Source organism: Meriones unguiculatus, chromosome 17 (genome assembly GCF_030254825.1).
Source record: "Meriones unguiculatus strain TT.TT164.6M chromosome 17, Bangor_MerUng_6.1, whole genome shotgun sequence".
Lineage (NCBI taxonomy): Eukaryota > Metazoa > Chordata > Mammalia > Rodentia > Muridae > Meriones > Meriones unguiculatus.
Window position 1 is genome coordinate 96,785,125 of NC_083364.1, and position 19,231 is coordinate 96,804,355.

The window sequence follows — 19,231 nt, forward strand, 5'->3', positions numbered from 1 at the left end:
GAGTCCCAGAGGACAGAGCAGGCACCCTCACCTCACTCGGATGTTGGAGGAAATGCTTTCAGATTTCCAGATTTTTTTTTTTTTTACCGTTAGCACAGCAATGACCATAGATTTGTCATATTGTCTCATACGTGTGTGTGTGTTTGTGTGTGTGTGTGTGTACACCATGCTAAAGTATCTTCTCCTATCCTTTTATCATGAAGAGATGTTGAACTTAGTTGTGTTTTCCACATCCATTGAGACAATCCTGTGATTTCGCCTTCAGTCTGTCAGTGTGCTTCTCTCTGCATCACGGCTTCTCTGACAGCTCTCCGAACCAGGCTCCTCCCTCACAGCCTACCCACTGGTCAGACATGGCTGCCTCACCAGGATTCAGGGCTACCAGCGTGTCCTGGGGGAGGACTCCCTTCTCTCGACTAGCTTCCCTTCCTCTGGGCAGGAAGCTGAGTCTCTGAAGCAGGGTTCTGTCTGATTCTTACAGGCACATCGCTTTTTCCTCAGCACGCTCTTTTCCCCTCCTTGGTGAATTCCCAAGGTTTTTCCTTGCTTTCTCTCTTCAGAATAAAAGGTATGTTTGAAACGCTGACTCCTTCACCAGGTCACATGGAGGGGGCCTTTAGGGGTTCTCTATGAACCTCCCACCTCCCATCAGTGTGCCATGACAGCACTGAACATATTTTCACTCTGGCTCTCTGAGCCTGGCTTCTGTCACTTAGCCACTGTGCAGTAGACGGGGTTTCCCAGAATGGTGTAATGTAAGGAGAGGGGAAAGAGCAAAAGGGAAATGTTGGGAACCTCGTGAAAATCCTCAAGACTTTCAAGAGAGCAACAGCAGGGTGGGTTCCCTGGGGGCGCAGTGGGAGGCACAGTGGGGGTCAGGGCCATGAAGCAGACCCTGGGCATCTCAGTGAACACACAAGCAGATCCGTGCCCCCTCTTCACTTAAGAATTTGTCTTACCATAAAGTGTGATTCTGTCGTTGGGGGTCAGAAAGCCGACGGTAGTAAAAGGCTGTGCATCCAGAAGAAAACGGTCAGTGAGCAGATGCTTCGGCACCACAGATTCTCCGGACTCCAGCGAGAACTGTGGCTCCGCGGCTCTATTTTCAGGAATGGATGGGGATCTGCCTTGAAGGTTTTTCTCTTGCATTTACACCTGAATCCCGCATTTGCACATCTGCCTTTATGGTGTTACAGGTTATGTGGAGAACAGGTCCCCACACGGTCACAACACGTCAGGGGGCATTTCTGTCAGGACTGACCAGCTGTCACCATGAGGAACTGTCTCAGTGGATCATACAGCTTTCAAGACGCTGTTTCCTGAACCAAGTTCCACAGAGGTGTGCTTGGCTGTCCAGGGCCCAGGGCAGGGAAACGCTGCCTCACGTCCTACCCAAATTCTGATGTAAAGGTTTGGAAGCCTCGATGACAACAAAGGCATTTCTGTTCTTCCTCAGTGCCCGATGAAAGTGCAAACGCCACACGCAATGGAACTTGTTAAATGATTGCTGGAGACGACAAAACACAGTCTGTTGGTTAAAACACTCCAGCTGACTGGGTGAGTGTGAGGGCAGCGTGAGCACAGTGGAGGTGTGAGGATGAGTGTGAGGGTGAGTGTGAGCATAGTGGAGGGGTGAGTGTGAGTGTGAGTGTGAGGACAATGTAGGCACAGTGGAGGGGTGAGTGTGAGGACAGTGTGAGGGTAAGTGTGAGGGTGAGTGTGAGGACAGTGTGAGCACAGTGGAGGTGTGAGGGTGTGTTAGGGCAGTGTGAGCACCGTGGAGGTGTGAGTGTTCCTGGTTGCAGATGTTTCTTTTCAGTCATGTGATGGGGAAGGACTAAGGAAAAATAACCAGTGATTGCTGAGTATTTGACAGTTTTGTTTCTCGGAGGGTCCAGAGGGCAGCCCCTGGTGGTGCACCGTCGTGTGAGGACCGGGTCACTGGGGCAAAGACCTGACGTCGGGTGAGCTCCCTAAAGCCTCAGTTTCCGGCTGCAGCATGTCTGCCTGCCGAGAATCTGTGTCCGGCCTCTCCCTCCACACACATCTCACCAGAGTAGACCAGGACACACCCGTTACCCTGGGACAAAGTGATTCCGTTCTCAGTGACACCGAGCCCAGTGTCCAGAAGCGTGGCGGGAGGAGGTCCATCATTCCGGAAGCATGGCGGGAGGAGGTCCATCATTCCGGAAGCATGGCAGGTGATGGAGGAGGAAGTCCATCACTCCGGAAGCATGGCGGGTGATGGAGGAGGAGGTCCATCATTCCAGAAGCATGGCAGGGAGGAGGTCCATCACTCTGAGACACCCAGGAGCTCCTGAGATGAAGGTGGCAGTTGAGGCTGTATCTCAGAATGAATTCAGGCCCAGCCAGCATCCTGCTGATGTGCATCCTCACTGAGGGGTCAGGCCACGGTGCACCTTATGAGAATCACACCCATCAGCTAAGTACAGAAACTCACTCGGCTTCCGGTGTGGCCAGCTTCCCACACACTGGACAATAGGGCCTTCACGGTTATTATCCTCCCACCCCATTACAAAGCCAGCTGCTTCTGCCTTCTGGGGTTATAAGTAAAGAACCATTGCCTCATTCATCAGCCGTCATGGATGAAGCTGGTTCCAGCTTCAACCTGTTCCCAGGATGGACCACGCTCTCAAAACTAGGAGGACCAAGGGACTTTTCCTGCTGGAAGGTATTTTTGTTTGTTTGTTTATTTATTTGTTTGTTTTAGATCAACAAGAAAATTAACAAATGCGTTCACAAATGTGTCAACTTAGACTTCTCAGCCTCTAATATAATGTGAGCCAGTCCCATATATATACACACACACCCACACACAAATCTTACTGGCTCTCTTTTTTCTGGAGAATCCTGAACAAGAAGACAAAACTTTAATGAAGCCCTGTCGCCTAAATAAAAAGTTCTCCTGGACTCATGTGTTGAATCCTTGAGCACTGTGTACAAACATGCTTTGTCCAGTGTGGACATCTGTGCTCTGCTTCCTGTAGGTACAATGACTCATCCCAGACTGAGATAGATCGATGCTCACAACAGACAAGGAGTTCAAAGCTGACCTCACCTCTTGGGTGAAATGGTTCATTATCTCAACAGTTGGTTTTTTATCTATAAAGTTACAATAATAATAATATCCACCTCACAGGATTGTTGTAAAAATTGAGTGCAAGAAAACTGTTTTCCTCTGCATCCAGGAGTGGGTATGTCTTTATCCCAGCTAACACACACCTCGTATGGGCTTAAGGAAAGAGGGGAAAACAGTGTGTGCCGGAACATGGGAGAGGTGAGATCCTTACAAGACAACATTGATAACTGTCGCAGCTTTGTTATCAACACTGTAAGATGTGGCAAAACTTACTCTATTTCTTTGCTCAGGGCAGAGAGTTTATTCAACATTGAAAATATGCTTTCTTCTACCAAGCTTCTGAATTATCTTGCCTAGCAGAGATTACAGGCTCCATTGCTCCCATAGTCACAGTGCTGAGTCACAAGCTTCATCAGCAGATAAATAGTGTTTTGCATCATGGATAGAGAACAGGGAGCTTTCTTGTGGAATTCACCTTTGGTAATGATGAGGAAGAGTTAAAATGCAAATGTGCAATTATCGACTAGCTTTCTGGGGTCATTCGTGATGTAGTTCATTCTGAACTCCTTGCTCAATGCCTTTAACATCTCTCTTGCTAAATTTGGCTCCTTGGAAATTATTCCTCCCAGGCAGAAAATTGGCAGTCAATAAGTTTCATTGGCCTTTAGATCATTGTGTTTTTTAACTTGTAATTTTCCATTGCTCTCTGTTCTCCATTGAATTTCTGTTGTGTACTACATTACACGCTGGTGGCAGCATTGATCCTGACCCATGATACACATCCACTTGTCAAGAGTTGATCCATTATGTAGGCTTCTTTCAGGAATGAGTAGACTATGTCCATCAATTGAGCAACACTATGTGTAGACACAAAATGACAATTATAAATTAAAAACCTATGCATAGAGACAATGTTTCTCAGTTGCATTGAAAATTAATTTATTTCTAACGACTTACACCTATCATGGGTAAATGGTTTTTGAGAAAGTTCTCAGCCTGGCCAGTTGCACAAAAGAATATACAACACAGTGGATACAGAGAGGAAGCCTTAGAGCAAGGAGGGTGAACACAAATAGAAAGCTAGAATGTAGTGCTTTACGTTTGTCTGGATGTATTCCAGACATCTGAGCGAAGGTGTAAAGGCAGAAGCTGGGAAAGGAAACCTAAAGTTTAGAGAGGAGGTGAGGACAGCCAGGCTCACTGGAGAGTCATAAACATACATACTAACCAAACGTAATCAATAGAGAGTGTTACCCAGGAGATAACTGAGGAACAGACAGGGTCAGGTTCTGCCCCGTGGATGTTTCGAGAAGATAGGACATTGAGACTGTTGAGAAATGTTTCTGGGGGTGAGATGGTTGGACCTCAGCGTTGAGGAAGTACAGAGGGGTGGCTGACGCCTCCAGTAAAGACTCCAGGCATAGAAGACAGAAGCCAAAGTTACTAAGGAACTATGATATTATCAAGAATATGGCGTAAAGTCAAATGAAAAGGTGAGACTAATTACCTGTGGAAGATCGAAGAATCTGCTTTGAGTATGAAGATCTGAGTTTGATTTTGGTCAAACGGGAGCTATATAAGTGAGCTGCACCAAAAATGTTTCTAAAAACACGCATGGCACAGGTCCTCGCGAGAAAGCAAGTGAATGCCTGTAATCCTCCATGTGTGTGATCTAACACATGGAGAAGTAACCAGAGCAGCAGTTGAGGTGATACAGACCAGAATCCAAGGCGATACATTTTAAAGAAAACTGATCTTAGTAGAAATGGTGCTTGTTTCTCTCCTTCCTGGCCAGCTAAGGTGTGAGCAAATGGCTGCCAGCTCTCACCAACATGGAGCTTATACCACGATTTCCCCACGGATTATATTCTCTTAAGTCATAACCAAAGTAAGCTTTCCATCCATGAAGCTGCTTCCTTACAGCCGCAAATAATGCAGACAATAAGAAAACTGGTACCAGGAGTGGAGTTGTTGACATAAACGTGACTGTGTAGTTCTTCGGACTTTGAGACTGATTCACAAGAAGAATGAGCAAAGTTTGAGATTACCGACTGCAGAAGTTATTGAGCATTGTAAGCTGATAATAAACCACATTTGTGTGTTAGTGAGCAAAAGACATGGTCATGGCAGGTTTTTTCTCCCCTACAGTAGAAGACAAGGATTGTTTTATTCAAAGAAACTGTCAGACAATCAACATGTCCACAGAGGTAAAATTCAAGAAGCAGTTTCCAAGAAAATCAAACAAACAAGGTTAATATTGTATTTTATAAATGACTAATGTAAGCGATGAAGGCAGTGATAATTTGGGAAAGTATATTTGATATTAAATATAGGGATCATGTTAATAACCATTAAAAACCAGAGCTTTGAAGTTCAGGGTCTGAGTTTGTGAAGTGGAAGTTAGTGCTTTGGAGAACAGGAGCAAAGGAAGCAGGAGCGTGCGTGGACACACAAAACAATCGCCGTGTCCCGAACAGAGGCTATTACATAGGGGGCTGAACGGAGGTCTTGACTTATGCCCAGTGGGGAGTGAGATATCACCTACCGGGGCTGGAGAGGTGGCTCAGTGGTTAGCACTTCTGCTCCTCCAGAGGACCATCATTCTGTTCCCAGCACCCACACGGCAGATCACAATTGTCTGTTACTACAGGTCTAGGGGATCCAGCAACTTCTTCTGGCCTCCGTGTGCACTGCACACACATGATGCAGACACACGTGCAAGCCAAACACCCATACACATACAATAAAAATAAATGTTAGAAAAAAACGCACCACCACCAGGGAGCGACCCAGGATTCTTCAGCGAGCCATCACAGTGACTTATGCTGTCCAAACCAGGGGGTTCATGATTCATTAGCTCTAAAACTATTCTGTTTAGTTTTACAGAGAAAACTTGGAAATCAAGAATGTTCTGGAATGGCGAGGCACTCCATGCCAAGACCTAAGCCGAGGCCAGCACTAGGCTGTCAGTTCATGCTGAGGGAACTTCCCTGAGCTTTTACTGTCAGTTCTCACTGCTTCCATCTTTAGTGAACACATACTTGACTTAAAAGCTCTTATAGTTAGTGCAAACATCTTTCACGTGTGCTTGGCATTTTCAAAGGCTTAATAATCCCCATCTGATTTGCATCATCTTATTCAAACAAAGGCGACATTGGCCACACCACCTCCTGAGACAGGCTTTGAAAAATTGCAATTAATTTTTTTGCGGCTGTGTAGTAGCGATCCTCTTCTGGTTTCCAGAGATGGCTCTGCCCCACGTGTTTTCACAAACACAGGAACACTGAGTGTAGATGGCGCCTGGGGGATGCCTCTGAGGTACTCTCAAACACTAACTGACATAGTCCCCAAGTCTCCCTCCTGTTGTGGTAGTGGCCGCTCTTTGCTGAGTCCTTACCAGGGTGGTGGGACAGCCTTCACTTTCATTTCTTGGTGCTCTGAGAACCCTCACTGCAAAGTGGCTGTAGGGCTAATTCTCAGTCTTGTGGGTCAGCGGCCAGTCATCTCTCGTGATGATTGTGACAGCTCTGAGAGGTGCTCCAGGAGAGGTGACCTGTGCACCTCCTTTTGTTGGTTTGTTTGATTGACACAGGTTTTCTCTGTAGCCTTGGCTGGCCTGGACTTGCTGGCCTCAGAGAGACCCGCCTGCCTCTGCCTCCCCCAGTGCTGGGATCACAGGCGTGTGCCACTGTGCCCAGTGTTCCTCCTTTTCTTGTTTAGAGTAAAACAGAATAATGCCTCTACCCTGTGGCTTCGTGGAGGAAACTACCATTTCAGCTGAATAGTGAGAGGCTGGCCAGTCCAGGGGAATATGGACATAAGATCCCATGGAATAAATATGGAAAATGGTTCAGATGAGCTGGGCCAGCCTAAAGGGTATTGCGTGTGTGCCGAGCACTGGCCCATGTGAACTCAAGTGTGAACACCTCCTCATGGTCACGCCTGTTTCTGTGCATTCCAAACCCAGTGATGTAGGCATGTTTGACTGTGGGTTCTGGGAACTCAGTTGCTGGTTATGGTGGCCTTAGCTCAGTGATCGCTACTGGCTGACAGTCTCGCTCTTAGTCAGCTCTGTGCGTTAGGAAGCTGTCCTCACCGGGGCTTCAGTTTGTCAGCTGGACTGTTTGTGAAGGGTCCTCCGGCTGGATTCCCAGCCTGGCTGTGCTGCCTGCTCCCATCTTTTACCCTCTTCCCTTCTGGCCTCACCCTGTCCATGCTGCTCAGCTGTGACACTAGCTCTGTAACCCCAGTGCCATTAGCAGCCTGGGCTTTGGCCAAATGAGCAAAAGCTACACCTCTCACATACAGATTTCCCTGCTACATGGCGCGTGGGAAAATGGCTTTTTCTGTCTCGTTAGAATTACTCTCAGTTGCCTCTGGCCTCTGTGATGCCAAGGCACTGCTCTTCAGGCTGGTTAGTGTCGTGAGGGACACGTGTCCATCTAGCTCTAACTCAAAGGAGCCCACAGCTCCAAGGACATATTTCCATCCTCGGTTACCCTACTCCCATCCGCCATTCGGAGGACTCGTTCATCCTTAAAGATTAAGTTAATTAATTAGTTCAGTGTGAGGAGGGGTACTCACACACCTTACACGGAGAGGATGCTTATGGCAGTCAGCTCTCTTCCTTCCACCACATGGGTTCCAGGGTTCAAACTCAGGCTGTCAAGCTTGTCCGTGGAGGCCTTACCTGCTGCTCTATCTCACTGGCCTTGCCCAGAGGCTCTGGCAGGAGCAGCTCATACCCTCCCAGCTGGGCAGTGGTCTCCACATGCCCAGGGGCTGCCTCAGCCAACTTCCCTCAGACACGTCTGTCTCTTCAGCATGTCGTCAGCCTGGCTCCTTGTTTAGCATTTCTCTTTGTAAGAACATTTTCCCCCCTGGAAGTAGATTTCCCAGGATGGTGTGCCACTTCTCAAGGTTTTCTACAAATTGTTTGTCACTTGGATTTATAGCTATAAAGTCTTTGCTGTCTGAGTTGTGTCACAACTTTGTGGTCCCCGCCTCTGCCCCCAGCTGAGCTGAATAAAATTTGACATCAGTGATCCCAAAGGACCTGTGATATAAAGCTGGGATTCAAGTCAAAAGGCGAGCAGGCTCTGCTACCAGCCACCTTCCCTTCCCTGAGTCTCCAGAGGAAACTAACTCAAAGGACAGAGCTGCTTGTATCCAACTCTGACCTTAGACTTCTGCTTGGCCACTAGGGGGCACCAACGGCCAGGAAAAGAGGGGCTCTAGTACTGTCCTGGAAGGAAACTCCTTAACTCACTGGCTTTCTTGAAATTTGGACTGAGTGCCACAGCAGTGCCCCCTGTTTTCGCTGGGGACCAGGTCACATGACATGGCGACTGTGCCCTCAGAACTGTCCCTGGGGATTCACCAGCTCTCCACCCCACACAAGCTCCTGGCCTGTGACCTCAGCACCACTTACTCTGTCCCTTTCATGGGTCCTGTACTTGTCTGTCTGCCTAGTGTGTGTGGGTATCTATGTGTGTGGATATATGTGTGTTCACAGACTTGGGGCCCGGGAGGCTCTCCTGCCTTCATCTGACACCCATGCCTCTTCCTGTCAGCTGTGAAGACAGCTAGGTGAGCAGAAACATGGCAGGGGCCCAGGGTGCAGTGCACAAGCAGAGGGTAGGAGTCTGGGGTGCAGTGCACATGCAGAGGCCTGTGTGCAGTGCACATGCAGAGGGGGCAGAGGAGAGGGGCCTGTGTGCAGTGCACAAGCAGAGGGGGCAGAGGGGAGGGGCCTGTGTGCAGTGCACAGCAGAGGGGAGGGGCCCGTGTGCAGTGCATAAGCAGAGGAGAGGGGCCCATGTGCAGTGCACAGCAGAGGGGAGGGGCCCATGTGCAGTGCACAGCAGAGGGGAGGGGCCCATGTGCAGTGCACAGCAGAGGGGAGGGGCCCATGTGCAGTGCACAGCAGAAGGGAGGGGCCTGTGTGCAGTGCACAGCAGAGGGGGCAGAGGGGAGGGGCCCATGTGCAGTGCACAAGCAGAGGGGAGGGGCCTGTGTGCAGTGCACAAGCAGAGGGGGCAGAGGGGAGGGGCCTTGTGCAGTGCATAAGCAGAGGGGAGAGGCCCATGTGCAGTGCACAAGCAGAGGGGAGGGGCCTGTGTGCAGTGCACAAGCAGAGGGGGCAGAGGGGAGGGGCCTGTGTGCAGTGCACAAGCAGAGGGGGCCGAGGGGAGGGGCCTGTGTGCAGTGCATAAGCAGAGGGGAGGGGCCTGTGTGCAGTGCACAAGCAGAGGGGAGGGGCCCATGTGCAGTGCATAAGCAGAGGGGAGGGGCCTGTGTGCAGTGCACAAGCAGAGGGGAGGGGCCCGTGTGCAGTGCACAAGCAGAGGGGAGGGGCCCGTGTGCAGTGCACAAGCAGAGGGGAGGGGCCCATGTGCAGTGCACAAGCAGAGGGGAGGGGCCCATGTGCAGTGCATAAGCAGAGGGGAGGGGCCCATGTGCAGTGCACAAGCAGAGGGGAAGGGCCCATGTGCAGTGCATAAGCAGAGGGGAGGGGCCTGTGTGCAGTGCATAAGCAGAGGGGAAGGGCCTGTGTGCAGTGCACATGCAGAGGGGGCAGAGGGGTCCATGTGCAGTGCACAAGCAGAGGGGAAGGGCCCATGTGCAGTGCATAAGCAGAGGGGAAGGGCCTGTGTGCAGTGCACATGCAGAGGGGGCAGAGGGGAGGGGCCCATGTGCAGTGCACAGCAAAGGGGAGGGGCCTGTGTGCAGTGCACAAGCAGAGGGGAGGGGCCCATGTGCAGTGCACAGCAGAGGGGAGGGCCCGTGTGCAGTGCACATGCAGAGGGCAGAAGGGCACAGAAGATGCCAGGCCGTGCAGCTGGTACCATTCTAAGTTACCTCCCCAGCAAACCTCCATCGGAATTTTGGAGTTCCCAGGGAGCCTGCCACACCCCTCCCCCCCCCGTTCCCCTAAGGAAACCTGACGAGGGTCTGCAGAGGAAGCCACTTTTCAAACATCCTGTGTCTGCCGCTGCCCCGGCAAACCACTTGAAGTGCGCCTGGACTGCGTCCGTCTCCCTCGGGGCTCCAGGGAGGAGGGCAGCCAGTGGGATTGCACTGGGCAGGACCCTGACCTTCAGCAGAAACAGCAAAGCAAAGCACCCAGACACTCAGAGCCTGGGGGACTGGCGTGCTGGCTTCCTGCCTGTAGAGCTAGACCCTGGAGAACAGTTCCATCTGAGTGCCTGCACGATGTACAGATTTGACCCGTTGCCAGTGACCCGTCTTCTGGATGTTGCTTGGGGAGACTCTTCTCACAGACGATTCTAAGGAAACAAATCCATCTGATTTAAAAATTTCTAGCATGTGCCTGGGCAACTGTGGAAGGTCCCCGTTCAGAAAGTCTTAGCTCTTACTTTCACATTCTGCCTTGGCCATCTTGAACTTCTTGACATTGTTTGCACACAGAGCCCCAAGTCTTCGTCACTGGGGTCCGTGATCCAGTCAGTTCTAGTGAGGTAGCTAGGGAGCTAGTCACCGAATGAAAGTTTCCTTTCCCACTTAGTGATTGCCATCATGGGCAAGAGTGTTCTCGGCCGCCTGCTCAATGCCTCCCATGGGACCATGGGGTTGCTGGTGAGATCACGTGGGCTCACCCCCTGAACACAGGTAGCCTGGTCGCTGAGCACCAAGCCAGTAAATGGCAACAATTTGTCTGAAAATTAAATCATACCCAGTTCTTGAACTATATGGTTAATACAGGTAATAAAAAATCTATTTCCTGAGCAGCTACTATACAGCAGCCACGTGTGTTATCTATAATGAGCTAGGGCATCTATCGGCCAACTGCAGACCTGAAGGATTCTTGGAATCACTGTTTCTATGTGTTTGTTGGAAATGCCATAGGCGCCTCCATGCATTTTGGACATGTTCGCCCCCACGACTTCTCTCCCACTTCCTTTGCCCTTCCAACACATCTTCCTCCCAATCCATGACAGTTATGACCCACTATGACCCACATTAGACTCACATGATTGTGAGTCTAACCAGTGAGCATGGCATGTCTCCCACTGAGCCATCAAGGGAGCATGGGCAACCCGCCCGTGGCCGTCTCCCTCCTCTGGCAACCACCAGCCTCTGGTAGGTCAGCCAGGCAGGAGGTCCCAGCCCTACTGGAGTTTTAACTGCCTTGATCTTGTGCAATTACCATGAGGTCCTGAGGTAAATGGTGGGCTCATGTCCAGAAGATTGCATTTTTGCTCCCTCCTTTTGTTTTTCTCTTATTCTTTCTGGCGGTATCCTCCAATCTGAAAACCTGCTCTCTCCAGATTCTTACTTATTTATGTATGATTTATTTTATTTTTATTTATGCATGTGCATGCCCACATGTGTGTCTGTATGCATTGCATCCTTTAGAGCTGGATGGACAGGTGGCAGTGGTCCATTCCGCGTGGGCACTGAAAGCCGAACTCTGTTCTTCTAGAAGAGCAGTGCGTGCTCTCAACCACTGAGCCGTCTCTCCAGGCCTCACATGTCGTGATTCTTGACTTGAGAGCATTCCATGCTCCTTTCAATGTAGAAGAAAAACCTAAAGAACAATGGTTCAACAGGTGTGCTGAGCTCACGTCTAAGCTGCTCGCTGTGGGGGCTCAGCATCCTGAGCAGGGGTCGGGGCTCGGGGCTCGGGGCTCTGGGTTTGGGTTTCAGAAACAAGGTCCAAATATGGTCTTCCCAAGCAGTTGCTGACGGGAGATCAGTAGGTGACAGCCTTGAAGATTTTATCGGCAACTGTCTCCGAGGGAGGCAGCTTCCTGTGTGCAGACTGTGGGGTCCAGGGCCTTCTTCCCAGGGCTCTGTGCTTACACAATAATGTCAGAAGTATAAAGTTGATTCTGCCTTACGGTTATTCAAGAACCTCTACATTTATTCTCAATGGACTTGTGTACAGCAAAGTAAGAATTCTTTGTGGACAAAATTCTCCCCCCACCCTGAGCCTTCACCCGCATGGAGGTGACCACTAGGCGGCACGACCGCTCCTCCTCCAGCGCTGCCCGGCTGGAGCTGGTGGAGAAGTAGTCTGCACAGGGGAACCTGGCCACTGCGACCCAGGGCTCCAGGTCCCTTTAGACACACAACAGGCAAGAAAACCTGGATCAGTGCTGGTGATCCAGCCCCCAGCCCCCTGCCCTTCCAGTGCAAGGTTCCATGGCAGCACATTCACAGCGGCTCCGCTCCTGGAAGCCCGGACCCCTCTTTGTTGTGGTGCCATCTTCTCCTCCTCCAGATAAACAAATGGTGGCATGTGCTCTGTCCTTGATGGTGACACAGGGACCAGGTGGGACCAGGTGGGACTCCTTAGTCCTGGGACAGTCCTAGTTGATCCTGACTGGGCCTTGGAGCCTGGTAAGGGAAGGCTGGTGCTCTGGCCAGAGCCGTCTGCCTTTCTCCTTCCTCAGCCATCTGTTTTTCACCTGCTTAATGACTGCAGTCTGACTTCCATCTGGTCATCAGCCCCAAGACATGGGGTGCAGAATATGACAAACAGTGATGAATGGGAAGAAAGGAGTCATAGACGTTTCAACGCTGATCATCAACAGATTTACCAACAATTATAAATTTGGCTTCTTTTAATTCATTTTCATCCGTGAGCCAACCTCGGCCATTGTATTAAAGGCCAGCATTGCTGCTGTGTATTTCTTGCCAAGTCAGTTGGAGACCAGATGGTGGCACTGGCCTCCCCCTGGGCCTCCTCCTTCCGAGGAGTGGGATATTTGAGGGAAAGTAAAGCCTCTGGGCTTGCTGGGGGGAACTTTGGCTTTGTGTGAAACACCCACATCCCAAGCCTCTGCCTTCCCACCTGTTTCCCTCAGGAGAGTGGCACGCTGTTATGTCTGCAAGTGAGAGCTCCTGGGAGACAGGGCAAGCCTTCTGCTCTGTCCCCACCCTCCTGAAGGCGAGGTGGCCACCTGGAAGTGTGGCTTCTCCTCTCCAGACAAGCCGTCCTCCCTGGTAATCAATTCTTTGCTCAGCGCCTGGGGTTTATCAAGCTCTGTGCTGGTCCCTAACAAAACCACAGGAGGAACAAAGGGAAAACCATCCTTCTGAAAGTGAACCCTCATTCTGACACTTTCTAACTTCCCTGGGAAAATGACCTGGCGAGACTGCTACCCTCACCACCTGCTGGGCTGGCCAGCAGTGACCTCTGCCTGCTTGACTCTGTTACCGGCCAGCACACGGGGGGCGCAGGATGTTGGGGAGGTCACAACAGACCCCACGCTCAAGACAGTGGGGTGACCTGGAAAGAACCTGGAGAGTCTGAGATCAACTGGAGCTGCTAATTATAAAACACAGCAGAAAGAACTGGCGCAGAGGAAGTGTGGTTTGCCAAGCCCGGAAGGGCATCTGTCTAATGCCCTGCTGACCACCGTCTTGCTGCTGAAACATGCTGTGGTCATAAATCTAGCCCTGAGTCAAGAAGATGCCATTACCGTGAACACCCCCAGGTAGTAACCCCCAAGGCTACTCTCTGTCTAGTATTCAAATGCACGCCAGGGTTTCTCATTCCACCTTCTTTCTTCCTGTCGCGCAGGCAGAGCCCTTCACTCCTGCCACCTGGTATCTCTGGGGGTCTGGAGTGAAAGAAGCCAAGCTCTGACTCTGCCTCAGCGTCTGTAGCAGAAATTTGCACGTTTTAGCTCACAGAGCACAGGCAGTGTTAGAGCTATACCATCCTCCAGGTGAGGACGAGAAGGGTGATTCGGTGAACCTGGCTCAGGGCGCAGGCTGGCAGTCAGGAGGACTGCATGGCCTTCTGGGGTCCTCAACTGTGCTCTCCATCAAAACAGAAAACGAGGTTCTCAGTTGTGGTTGATAGTGCGTTTCTTGGGGGAGGGGGCCCTGAGCACATCTGGGACATTTTGGGGTTGTTGCTGTTTCTGGTGCTCTCTGGTGGGGCCAGAGATGCTGCTCCATAGAATGGCCCTACAGCACAGAAATGCTATTGGCTGAGGTGGGAAAAGCCTGGTGAAAGGGAAGTATAGCTCATGTGCTCACGGAAAGAGTGAATCTATTACCATCTGGCGTTTGTCTATAGTCCTATCATCTGTTTCTTTGTGTCTGTCTCCCAGCTACCTACTGTCCCCTGTACCTACCTATGCACCGATTCTGTGTGCCAGTATTTACCCATCTACCATTTATTTGTCATCTAGCTATTGACCTAGCATCAAAAATTATCAGCCTGTCCTGGATTTCTATTTCATCTATTCAGGTATCTTCCATCTTTCCTCCCCCAAATACCTGATGAACCTCAGCCTTTTGAAAGATAGGATGAGGTAATTTCAGGGTTTGACTTTAGCTATAGAAACCTGGTCTTTTGAAAGACCATAATTCTGAGAGCCTTTAAAATATGTTCAAAGCTTCTTTTTTAGTGTGTGTGTGTGTGTGTGTGTGTGTGTGTGTGTGTGTGTGTGGCTTGTGGGCACAGTACATGCCTGGAAGTCAGAGGACATCTTGGCCCACTGGCTGGGTTCTGCTCTCTCCTCCCACTTTGTAAGATCTGGAGATCAGATTCAGGTCCCCAGGTTTGGAGACACACAGCTTTACCCACTGAGCTCTCCTTTCTGCCCTTAATGTAATTAATGTAATTCTTCTCAGGGACTCAGAGAGCAAAGGTTGTTCCCTGCCGATGTAGCAGGGTGTGTGTATATGTCTAAGTGTTTGTGCATGTGCTGTGGATGTGCAGCTGGCTGGCTGTGGCTGGTTCCTGTGGGCTTCCCCTTTGGCTGTGGAAAGTCCGGGTCTTCCCTAAGACTTTGGACCTGTGTTTTGGTCTGCACACAACCTTGAGAAAAGAACCGTGCTAAGATAGGCTGTTAGAGCAAGGCTTCTGTCAAGGCCATCCCTGTTGTCACTCCTGTTCTAACAGCGTCCAATTTACTGTCCATGGTGCATTCGTCACACATCGCATGTGGCTTCTGTACGTGGCCACACGTTGTACCAAGACACACTGCACACACTGCTACGTATTCCATGTCCCATTATTAAGTATCACACCAGCACAGGAACCATTCTGTCAGTGCACACAATATGCTATAGTGACAATTACACATTGCATCACCACATTATATACGACATTAATAATACTTGTATACCATACCCAAATGTACACTGTGTCATAGTGTCTTTATCTCTTGCTATGATAAAAACAAAAGCAAAAAGCAAAGGGAAGCAACTTAGGGAAGAAAGGGTTTATTTGGCCTACAGTTTGGGTTGCAGCCCATCCCAGCAGGGGAGAGGCAGAGTGGCAGGAGCCGGGGAGAAGCGGGCACACCCCGCATCCACAGTCAAGGCTAGAGAGCAGTGAGTCAGGGCACGCACGCCAGCACCCAGATCAGCACAATTAATGTCGGAATGTTTGTGCAATCAAGACAGGTCTGTGTATATCACGCCAGTTCAAGTACTAGGGACAGTCTCTCATTCTCCGAGGCCAACCTGTACCTTGACCCGGCACAGGCTTGCCCACGTGCTTGCCCCCAGGGGTCACGTGGACACTCAGCCACCACAGCGCCTCCCGGTGATGCTCAGTATACACATGAATAACCTTTCTGTTACCAAGAACACGTTACCCCTCAGGCTTCCGCCCGCAATGGTGCTGACTGACACACAGGGTGTTACAGTGACAGTGCAACGACATTATGTCAGCAAGTGTCTGTGTGAACAGCACACTTTGTGCGTCTGCACCTTTGCTGTGTGTCACGGCGGTCAACAGGGCATGTGGCAGCGCCAGCTCTCGAACATCCTGCCAGAACCTGACGCTGTGCAGGAGCCTCTGCATGCTGGGCCCAGAAGGACCTGGTGACTCTAAGGGTCACACCAGGGCCGGGGTCTGGGTTCAGCTGTGGAACCTGAGTGCAGTGGTGCCTGTGGTGTCAGGCGCTGTCGGCACAGCGGCACTCACACAGGCTGCCATGCAGTGGCAATGCTAGGGTAGCACACGGTGGGGCAGACCACCAGGATGTGCACCTTGTCCCAGGCCTTCCTCCCAACATCGCAAAGGTGACAGTAACAAACACTGCCCTCCCAAGGCCAGGACTGTGGCTTCAAGCCCAAGACTATCACAAACAATCTTCCCCCCAACCCCCTAAAAAAAAAATCTTTCTCTACACGCAAGAGAAGTAGGATAAAGATATCAGGAAAGGAGCTGATATACCACAGAGTTGAGGTGGTGAATGGTCCAATGAGAAAGGCCGCCATTGCATTCCTTTTTAGGCTCTATTGTTTGGGGTATTTAAGTCTCTACCTCCCTTCCACCTACCCTTTAACCCTAGGGAAGAGAGAAAGGGTTACTGGGGAGAGGGGCACAGACCCCTTTACTTTGCCCAATTGTTTAGGGTTGATGGGTCTTTTGGGGCTATACCAGTCTGTCAACAGCAAACGCAGCAAGCAGTCTCCTCCAAGCTGCTGCACTGAAATGTCTCTCTCTGTCTGTCTCCTCCAAGTCACCGCAACATCTATCTATGATCTCTTCAAACTGCCACACCTTCTCTTTCTGGGCTCAGTTTAAGTCCCTCAGAACCCTAGACCACACCCCTTCCCGTGCTGCACGAGGCAGGCCATTACCAGCTGGCACTTATCAGCTGTGGACAAACTAAAGCCCAAACTAAAATCCCACACTTGGAATTTAAACAAAAGCATATTTGCATATCATAACTGAGTTTTTAAAAAAACCCAAACCTCCAGTACAGGTTGCAGCCTAGTGAATGGAATTTTTGAAAAAACAAATCAGCTTAAGCAAACACCTCTCCTTTCACCTCTGTTGATGAAAATGGCTTAACTAAAAGCATGAGCCACTTAAGAAGCCCAGCCCAGGAAACACAAGTGTGCTGGTTTTGAGTCACTGGGGCTCTGAGTGAGTTTCCGATCAGTTGCCACACCCTTGGCTCCGGAGTGTGACCGCTGGGGAGAGACCTCCGAACACACTCAGACACTTCAGCAGTTTACCTGAAGGTCAGGTGCACCCTCTAACTGTTTACCCACTTCATTATCATAGCAATCCTTTCTGTAGGCAGGACCATTATCTCCACTTGACAAATAAGAAAATGGAGGCAAGAGCTACATCATATATTCAAGGACACACTGATAAGTCATCATCTAGGCACACTCGATCTGAGGCCACTAACCACACCCAAGGTCACGAAGCAAGAGTTTCAGCCCCATTTCTCTGACCCAGGAATGTGAGGGAAGAGAAACACTCTAAGTCAGTTGGTTTCACGATCTACAACTTCATCTCCTTCCGAAGGAGAAGTAGCATGCTCCCCGCCCCCCACACCTTTTATTTCTTTGCTGTAGAAATACCTAATAGAAAGGCTGGGATGGCTTCTGTTAGGCTCAAGCTTTGGCTTTCTGCCTTAAATTGGAAAGGTTGGCAGAACTCTAACCATATTGCCTGCCTTTACAGGAGATCTTTACGTCAGCTCACTCACTGAGTACACACAGCACTGACATCTTGTGAGGCCTTAGGCTCACCTCTGTGAGGGAGAATTCACTCTTGCAGAGGATGGTCAGTCCTTGGAACCTCTAGGAGTCAGCATGGCCAGGGGTCAAGGTCAGCTACCTGTTCCCAAGCCTCCAGCCCAGACTGGTGAATTTCTGTACAGGACAGGCCTGCAGGGTCAGCAGTCAGTGCTGGTCCTGGTTTGGGGAGGCAGGAGAGTACCCCATTTCAGAAAGCCCTTGTCCATAAGATAGCTCTGCCTTGGTGAAAGTCACATAGCCCGGGCTGACTGAAGAGTTTGGTTCAATCCAAGATTTCTCAAGGTGAACACTATTGATATTTGACACCAGATACTTGGTCCTGAAGGCAGTCCAGGGCACTGTGAGATGGAGGAGACATCCTTGGTTTCTACCACTAGATGGCAGCAGGGACCCCTTCTTGTGACAATAAAAGAAAACACCACCCTATCAACCCAAACTCAAAAAGTCCTCTGCTGAGAATTGCTGACCTATCCTGATGACTCCAGAACCGCTGAAGATCTCACTGCAATTAAATTTAAATTAAACCAAACAACAACAACAAAAAACACAAAAACCCTCTGTACTAACCCTTCATTCACCTAAATTCTCCAGATATTTTAGGTCCCTCATGTGTGCTCAGAGCTGGGGTGAGGAGGAAAAGCCATTTGTAAAGGGTTCTTCGGGAATAAGTAGGAAGCAGGAGCTACCCACCTCACCCTAGATCCTCTGGAGGACCTACCCCAAAAGCCTAAAAGAACAAATATGCTAGGTAAGGCCCTGGGTGCCAGGAAAGATAAAAATTCTAAATCTCTGCCCAATAAATGTAGAAAGAAGCTGGAAGGCCTCCCTTACCCCCTCGTTTCCTTTCCTGATCTTTAATACACTCTAGCATCTGGCTACTGAAGTGTTAGAGACCCAAAGTCTGGGCAGTGGCTAGGATTCAGGAGCGCCTGCAGCCCGGGGGGGGGGGGGGGGCGAGGGAAGAGGCATTCTGCTCAGATGCTGCTCCCTCCGTGCTGCCTTTGTGTGCTGGACACTTCCATGATGGACGTGCTCGGCACCCGCTCTCCCAGGACCGGAGCCCCGAGGTGGCCATGCTTAGACACACCAGGTGGCTGCATTAACTGCAGCGCCATCACCAGCCCTCGAGGACGTCTGTGCAGGCCCAGGGGTGACTCAAGAGTAGCGTGTATCTGAGGATGAGTCAAGAGTTGCTGAGCTTTCAGAGGGCGTGTCCACTCTGCTGGGAAACACTCTGCTGGGAAACGCTCTGCCAGCAGAGCCTTCCTTTCAGCAACCAGATCCATTGCAAACAAAGAAAACATCCAGATAAACACAGAGAAAGCTTTACAGACAGCTTACCCTCAGGATGTCCAGAGACGTGTAATTTCATCTGGGATGGTTAGGGTTTCAACCTGATCATGACCTTGAACGATTCCTTCTCCTTGAGCAGGGGCATGAGCAATGGGCAGGATAAGGCATGACTTTTGTGACAGCGCTCTGCATGGCACAGGGATTTATGTGGATGGCTTAATTCCCTGAACAGTTCGTGTGGGGGGGCGGGCTTGAGCTAGTCAGATGTGCTAGCAGGTCTCCAACTCCAGTGAACACCAGAGAGAGGCATGACCTGCTGAAAGAAGAAAGAAGCTGTAGCTG